Source organism: Helianthus annuus, chromosome 17 (genome assembly GCF_002127325.2).
Source record: "Helianthus annuus cultivar XRQ/B chromosome 17, HanXRQr2.0-SUNRISE, whole genome shotgun sequence".
Taxonomy (NCBI): Eukaryota; Viridiplantae; Streptophyta; class Magnoliopsida; order Asterales; family Asteraceae; genus Helianthus; species Helianthus annuus.
In genome coordinates this window covers 131,991,156-131,998,216 of record NC_035449.2, presented here as the reverse complement: position 1 = coordinate 131,998,216, position 7,061 = coordinate 131,991,156, and the positions used below count along the sequence as shown (strand labels likewise).

Here is a 7,061-nt window from a genome sequence, read left to right as displayed (position 1 = left end):
AAGGCCCGCTCGATATCTTTTCTTGCTGACTCTTGTTTTTTCTTGAAATATAATATTTTTTCGTCATTTGGACACGAAAGGGTTTTTACCAACGTCGCCCACTCGAGATAAATACCGTTTGTGAGATAGTACCCATACGCCATACTTATACTCCACGTCGTTTGCATAGAATGAAGTATCTGGTGCAATACCATCTATGACATCGTCGAAAAGATTCGAAGACATTAAAATTGCGATGTCGTTGTTCGCACCGGCCATGCCAAAGTACGCATGCCAAATCCATAAATCTTGAGAATCGACCGCTTGTAATATTAGGGTAGGACCATCGTGGTCACCACGATGGTGGTGTTGCCCTTTCCAAGCGGTTGGACATGCCGCCCAATCCCAATGCGTGCAATCAAGACTACCCAACATCCCAGGAAACTCGTGTATCCGCTGATGGGCCTCGTATAAAAGTGGAACGTCGGCAACGGTTGGCATCCTCAAATATCGTCTCCCGTACAGAAAGATAACACCTAATAAAATAGTGTTAATAAAAATAATAACAACGTAAATTAAAAATAATAACAGTATAAATTAAAAATAATAACAATAAGAATAAAAATAGTAATCTGTAAATTAAAAAATATTAATAACAATAAGAATAAAAATTACCTTCACATATATTTTCAAGAGAATCACGACACATTTTGACGACATCCTTAAATATTCATCTCACGCATCACTCGCTGTGTCGTACGCTAATTGCCTAATTGCTGTTGTACACTTCTGTATTCCAGAGACACCAACTTTGTGACTAGCACTTTCTCTTTGTGTGAAAAAAGGGAATTCGCCCGCAAGATCATTAGAAATTTTAAGGAAAAGACGACGGCTCATACGAAACCTACGCTTAAACTGAACATCATCGTACAACGGATTTTCACAAAAATAATCTTACATTAGACGTTGATAAGCACCTAACCGATCTCGCTCAAGAGCCGGTTGTCTGGTACGCGATGTAGAGGATTGGGCTTCTTCTCGCAAATAAGTAATTGTCTCCTGCGTAATTGTAATAATCATATCGTCAAGAACACCGTCGGATGAAGAGCTCGAAGAATCGGATGACATTCTTAAAAATGATTGGGTAGAATCTATGTGTTTTTTTGTGATTGGTGTGTGTTTTAGTTTGTGATTGGTGTGTGTTTTAGTTTGGGATAGGTTTGTATTTATATTTGAATTATTTTTTTTTTAAATTCGAACGTTGCCAACGGTTGGATTTGACCAACCTACCTCGATCATGCTAATTTGTTTCCGTTAACATGTTGGCGAACGCACCATGGCGCCACCTTTTAATTGGCTAGGCATGGGCGGTGGCGCCCCTCCGGCGCTATCAAAGGTGAGGTGGCAGGAATGGCGCCCTCTACATCCTCTGGCCTAAAAGAAAGTCTTTAGAGAAAGTGTATTTTCAAAGAGAGGGAGAGAGAGAGAGAGGGGGTAGGATGGTTTGGATGAGTTTTATTTGTTTTTTTAAATGAAATGATTATTGTATTAGGAGGAGAAAAGAAAATAATATCTACATCCATGACCTCTTGCTCAAGTGGTAGGAAGACTTGAGTTTTTCTTTGAAGACTCAAGTTCAATTCTCATTTTGTGCAAAAAATGAGTGAGGCACTAGTAGGCAGTGATAGAGACCTAGGGAAACCTGTGTTCGATCCTTGAGCCAAACGGGTTTTACTGGTAATTTACTGTCGTACCTACGGGCGGGTGAGTTAACAGGTTTTCCCCGAAATTGGTGGTGTACCACTAAGGTTACTCTTGGAGTACTCCGTTTGTACAGTGGGTGTCCCGAGAGTGCTCGAGAATGATTTATTGACCGTTAAAAAAAAGAAAATAATATTTTCACTTTGGATCCACGTGACATGATTAAAGGAAAAAACATTAACTAGGTTAATGCCAAAATTGTTAAAATAAAGCATGATTCTTGTAAATTGTTTGAAGCTAAAAAATACACATTGCAATTGCAATTGGGTATAAAAATTAAAGACGGTTGTTATAATTTACTCTATTATAAAAATACCAAAACAAGACTAGTATTTTTTTTAACGTCGTACGGTTAAGATATTGCTAATCGGGTTAGTAGTTAGTATGTTAGGATCACCAAGTTAGTATTAAAACCTCTTTGCCTGGACTTGAACCCAAGACCTCCAAAAGAAGCAAAGTTTCACACCTCCCCCTAAACCTCCTTGCCTAGACTTGAACCCAAGACCTCCAGGAGATCGTTCGTAAAACAAGGAGAAAAATGCCCGGATAGTCCCTGTGGTTTCACATTTTTTCACCTATAGTCCCCAACTTTCTAAAACTACCTGAATAGTCCCCAAGTTTTCATTTTTTGTTCCCGGATAGTCCCTGGGTCTAACTTCAGTTTGTTTTCTCTGTTAAGGAGGGTGTGAAATGACAAAAATACCCTTTCCTTAAAAGGCCAAACCATAGGGACTATCCGGGCATCTTCTTCATATTTATTTATAACTTATGTGGGACCCACCACCCACCCTACCCACTTCATCTTCCCCACTCCTCCTCCTCCTCCACCACCACCACCACCACAACAACCACCACCACCATCTCCACCTTCAACCACCACCCCCATGAACAAAACGGTTACTGAGCGAACAACTTCAACTATATCATTTCGTGCATGCAGCATGAACACAGAGTTACAAATGCGTATATGAAATCAAAACACATCTCATCAGCAGTAAGATCTAACGAAACTAACCGTTAGAATATCTTGAAGCTTTAATGGTGGACACAAAACATCAATCAAATATTGTGCAGATTGGGAAAGCTTTTGGTTTCCTTTCGGGATTTCGACATGATACCAACAGAACTCTTTCCCATTACCCTCTAACAAATCCCAATCTTTATTGTAGTAATCACCTAACCCGTCAAAAATATATGCTTTTAATCTAACTAAACCTGGATATCGGGTTCGAAAAGGGGTCACCTGATTGTTGTGATTACGTACTCGTGCAGATGATGATTCAGCCTCCAATTCATCTCCCTCAATATCCGTACTACCCATATCAAATCACAATCTTCTCGAATTTTATCGAATTAATTTGAATTTAAAAGGATTGCATGAATTGGGGGAAAACAGAGTATACAAACCCTAACTGTGATTGATCTGGAATTCAAGTCATCAAACCCAAATTCGGCACCAGGGTAATCAAATTAAACCCTGACGATCAACAATCGGTATTAAATGCGTCAAATTCCCCGTGAAATCAGCGATTTCAAGATCAAAAATTGGTGTGAAAAATTGAATTCGAAGTGAATGAATGAATATTCATTCGAAGTGAATAAATGAAAAATTGTAAAGAGAATATGATGTAGAAATTGAAGAAAATATTATCAAGATTTCAAGATTGTTGGATGAACAATTGAAATGATTTAAACGTTGAAAAAACGAAGTCAAATAGTGGGTATCCAGCTGGAGCAGTTTCGATGAAGGTTCGTCTGTTTATTTTTGAATAACAGTTGTCCAATTGGATCAAGATTTTGCGTTTGAAATGTGTTTTGATTTCATATACGCATTTGTAACTCTGTGTTCATGCTGCATGCACGAAATGATACAGATGTAGTTGAAGTTGTTCGCTCAGTAACCGTTTTGTTCATGGGGGTGGTGGTTGAAGGTGGAGATGGTGGTGGTGGTTGTTGTGGTGGTGGTGGTGGTGGAGGAGGAGGAGGAGTGGGGAAGATGAAGTGGGTAGGGTGGGTGGTGGGTCCCACATAAGTTATAAATAAATATGAAGAAGATGCCCGGATAGTCCCTATGGTTTGGCCTTTTAAGGAAAGGGTATTTTTGTCATTTCACACCCTCCTTAACAGAGAAAACAAACTGAAGTTAGACCCAGGGACTATCCGGGAACAAAAAATGAAAACTTGGGGACTATTCAGGTAGTTTTAGAAAGTTGGGGACTATAGGTGAAAAAATGCGAAACCACAGGGACTATCCGGGCATTTTTCTCTAAAACAAGACTAGTATATATTTCGTATAATAGTATATGATAATGGCAAATAACGGTCTTATCGATCACAGAGAATGATGCGATTTTACTAATGAATCAACTATCATTCATTCTGGATTATTATTGGGTTATTGGATTTTTATAATCCCATGTATCACCAGTTGGCCGATAATAATCTCAAATTTAAAAATTCTTTTCAATAATCCCAACTTTTAAAAGTTTGGCTACCATTGATCATTTTCTAACATATGTGCACGTAAATCAATTAAAGAGTCTCTAGGTGTAATTGAATCTATTAAAGAGACCAAATTCTTATATGTTTGAAAATGATCAATGGCTGCCAAACTTTTATACGTTGGGATTATTGAAGGGAATTTATAAAGTTGAGATTATTATCGGTCAACTAATGGAACTTCGGATTATTAAAATCCAATAACCCATTATTATTTACTAATAGGGAATATTTACTAAACCGGGTGAAAATGAGCAATTATGTTGATTTATAGGAAATATGGATATGTTCATTAGTTGGGGGGGGGGGGGTAGTGCACGGTCCTCCCAACCGCCGGAGTGATCCCACTCCGGGAGCCGCTACCCGACCAAGCAGGGGCGAAGGATAAGAGGGGCGGGGAGGGGCGCCCGCCCTCCCGAATTTTTCGCTCAGTAGTGTTATATATGTAGTTTTCGTATAGAAATTTGTGGGTATATACGTTTTCGCGGTGAATTCCCCTTGCCGAGTTCTTACCCTGGGCGACATATGCCACTCCCAAGACTCGAACCCGGTATCTCTAAGAAGAGGTGGGTGTCAGTGGCCAACTGGGCTACCCCAATTGGTTGATATGTTCATTAGTTTCATTATAGGGTAAATTACTTTTTGAGTCCCTGTGTTTTATGGGTTTTAACCACTTGAGTCCAAAAGCAAAAAGTTTAACGACCTGAGTCCCCATAAGCGTTTTCTTTAACCATTTGAGTCCAAATTTCTAACTCCATCCACTAATTCTGTTAACTGTGAGGGTAATTTGGTCATTTACATACAAAGTACAAGTTTTATATGTACTCTTCTCTCTCACTAAACACCACCAAACAGCCACCATCCCCACCACTGCCCAGCCACCATCCCCACCACTGCCACCACCATCCCCACCACTGCCACCACCATCGCACTACGGCCACCTCCAAACACCCACCACCACCTTCTCACCCCCACCACGAGTGCCGCCCCACTGCCACCACCATCCCACTACCGCTCCCTCCCCAACAATTATGTTCACATATTAATTAAATTCCTTTTATACACTCTTCTGTTTTCAGTAAACTATGAAAATTCCCATATAATTTTGAAGTTTAGTGGTGAAATGTTTGACTTCCAAAGTCAAAGGGTAATCAGATAATAACTTTCAGTGCAAAATAGCTGAAATTCAGCTATACCCATGATTAATTAATGTAAAATAAACAAAAAAGGTCATAAATTTCTTCAAATCATGAGTGTAATCACTGTAATTTGACAAGGAATGCTGATGAAACCTGAAGAAGTCAAAGGAGAATGAAATAAAGAGGGGTGAAACTTATTGTTGAAGAAGGTGAAGCTAGGGTTGGGTATTGCTTGAACTGCTCTAATGGTTGAACCGAAAATACGATTCACCACCAAAAAACTTAAAAAATAAAATGAACAACGAGCTTAATTCTTTCTTTCCTTCATCATCATTATTGAAGGTTAGATCGATGAGATCTTGGAGTAGAGCTTACCAGAAAAAGGTCTGTATTGTCCAACAAAGATGGAGAAATAAAGATCGATGACCAGAAAATAGTGCAGGTAAATGGTGGCTGACAACAACGGTGTAAGGTAGTAGTCACGGGTGAGCTTTAATCGTCTCCGATTTGGCTTTCATTCTTCGTTAGCATTTTCCGATCTGGTACAGCGGTCGTAGAGGGGCTACAATGGTGGTGGTGTTGCGGTGTTGGTGGAGGTGGAGGTGGTGGTGCTGCGGTGTTGGTGCGGCGATGACGGTGGTGGTTGTGGTGGATTGGTGGTGGTGGTGGTTGTTTTGTTGAAACAGATGATAAGAGAGAGATAGAAAGTGATTAGGTAGATATACAGATGTGATCTGAAGATGATGGATGGAATTTGTTTGTATATTTATTAATAGTTTTAATAATAATCAAATGGTTTTATTAAGTACAAGGGTAATTTAGTCATTTAATAAAAGTTAACTGAATAATTCTAACATTGTTAAAATTTTGGACTCAAATGGTTAAGAAAAGTGGTTATAGGGACTCAGGTCGTTAAACTTTTTGATTTTGGACTCAAGTGGTTAAAACCTATAAAACACAGGGACTCAAAAAGTAATTTACCCTTCATTATATTATATAATAACAATATTTTACTAATTCCTCAGCAAAGACTTCCTCGCTAACTATTTCCATAACAGGATGTAAACTCACCTAACTACCAATATCATTATATCACTTAGCTAACGTCATCAAGCTGTCTAGGCTTAGATTCCTGATTACGTGAACCGACTAAGAAATGACTATTCAAAAAGACAAAAACTACCTTTTTTTTATATAAATATAGAAAAGATAAAAATGAGCGAGCAAAAAACTGAAACCCAATTAGATAATAATGTCACTAACATTAAAATCACAAACTATCAAGAATGTCTTGTTTTTTTAAGATGGTTAGAGTGGCGGATCCAAAAAATTTTTCACTAAATTAACTTTTTTAGATGCTCAAATTTCATGACTAAACATAAAATTTTTTGAGTCAGGTTGGTTCGATGGTTCAAACCGAGTAAGATGGGTTAGTGCACGGTCCTCCCAACCGCCGGAGTGATCCCACTCCGGGAGCCGCTACCCGACCAAGCAGGGGCGAAGGATAAGAGGGGCGGGGAGGGGCGCCCGCCCCCCCGAATTTTTCGCTCAGTAGTGTTATATATGTAGTTTTCGTATAGAAATTTGTGGGTATATACGTTTTCGCGGTGAATTCCCCTTGCCGAGTTCTTACCCTGGGCGACATATGCCACTCCCAAGACTCGAACCCGGTATCTTTAAGAA

The 7,061-nt window shown here is 39.2% G+C and overlaps 1 long non-coding RNA gene across 1 annotated transcript; it reads right to left on the bottom strand.

Annotated features, from left to right (window-relative positions):
• LOC118489052 lies at positions 1-6,346 on the bottom strand. Its single transcript, XR_004885992.1, has 2 exons — positions 5,754-6,346; positions 1-1,038 (listed from the first exon to the last, which is right to left on the bottom strand). It is a non-coding gene; the product is annotated as an uncharacterized LOC118489052 (long non-coding RNA).
• Positions 6,347-7,061: the final 715 nt, after the last annotated feature.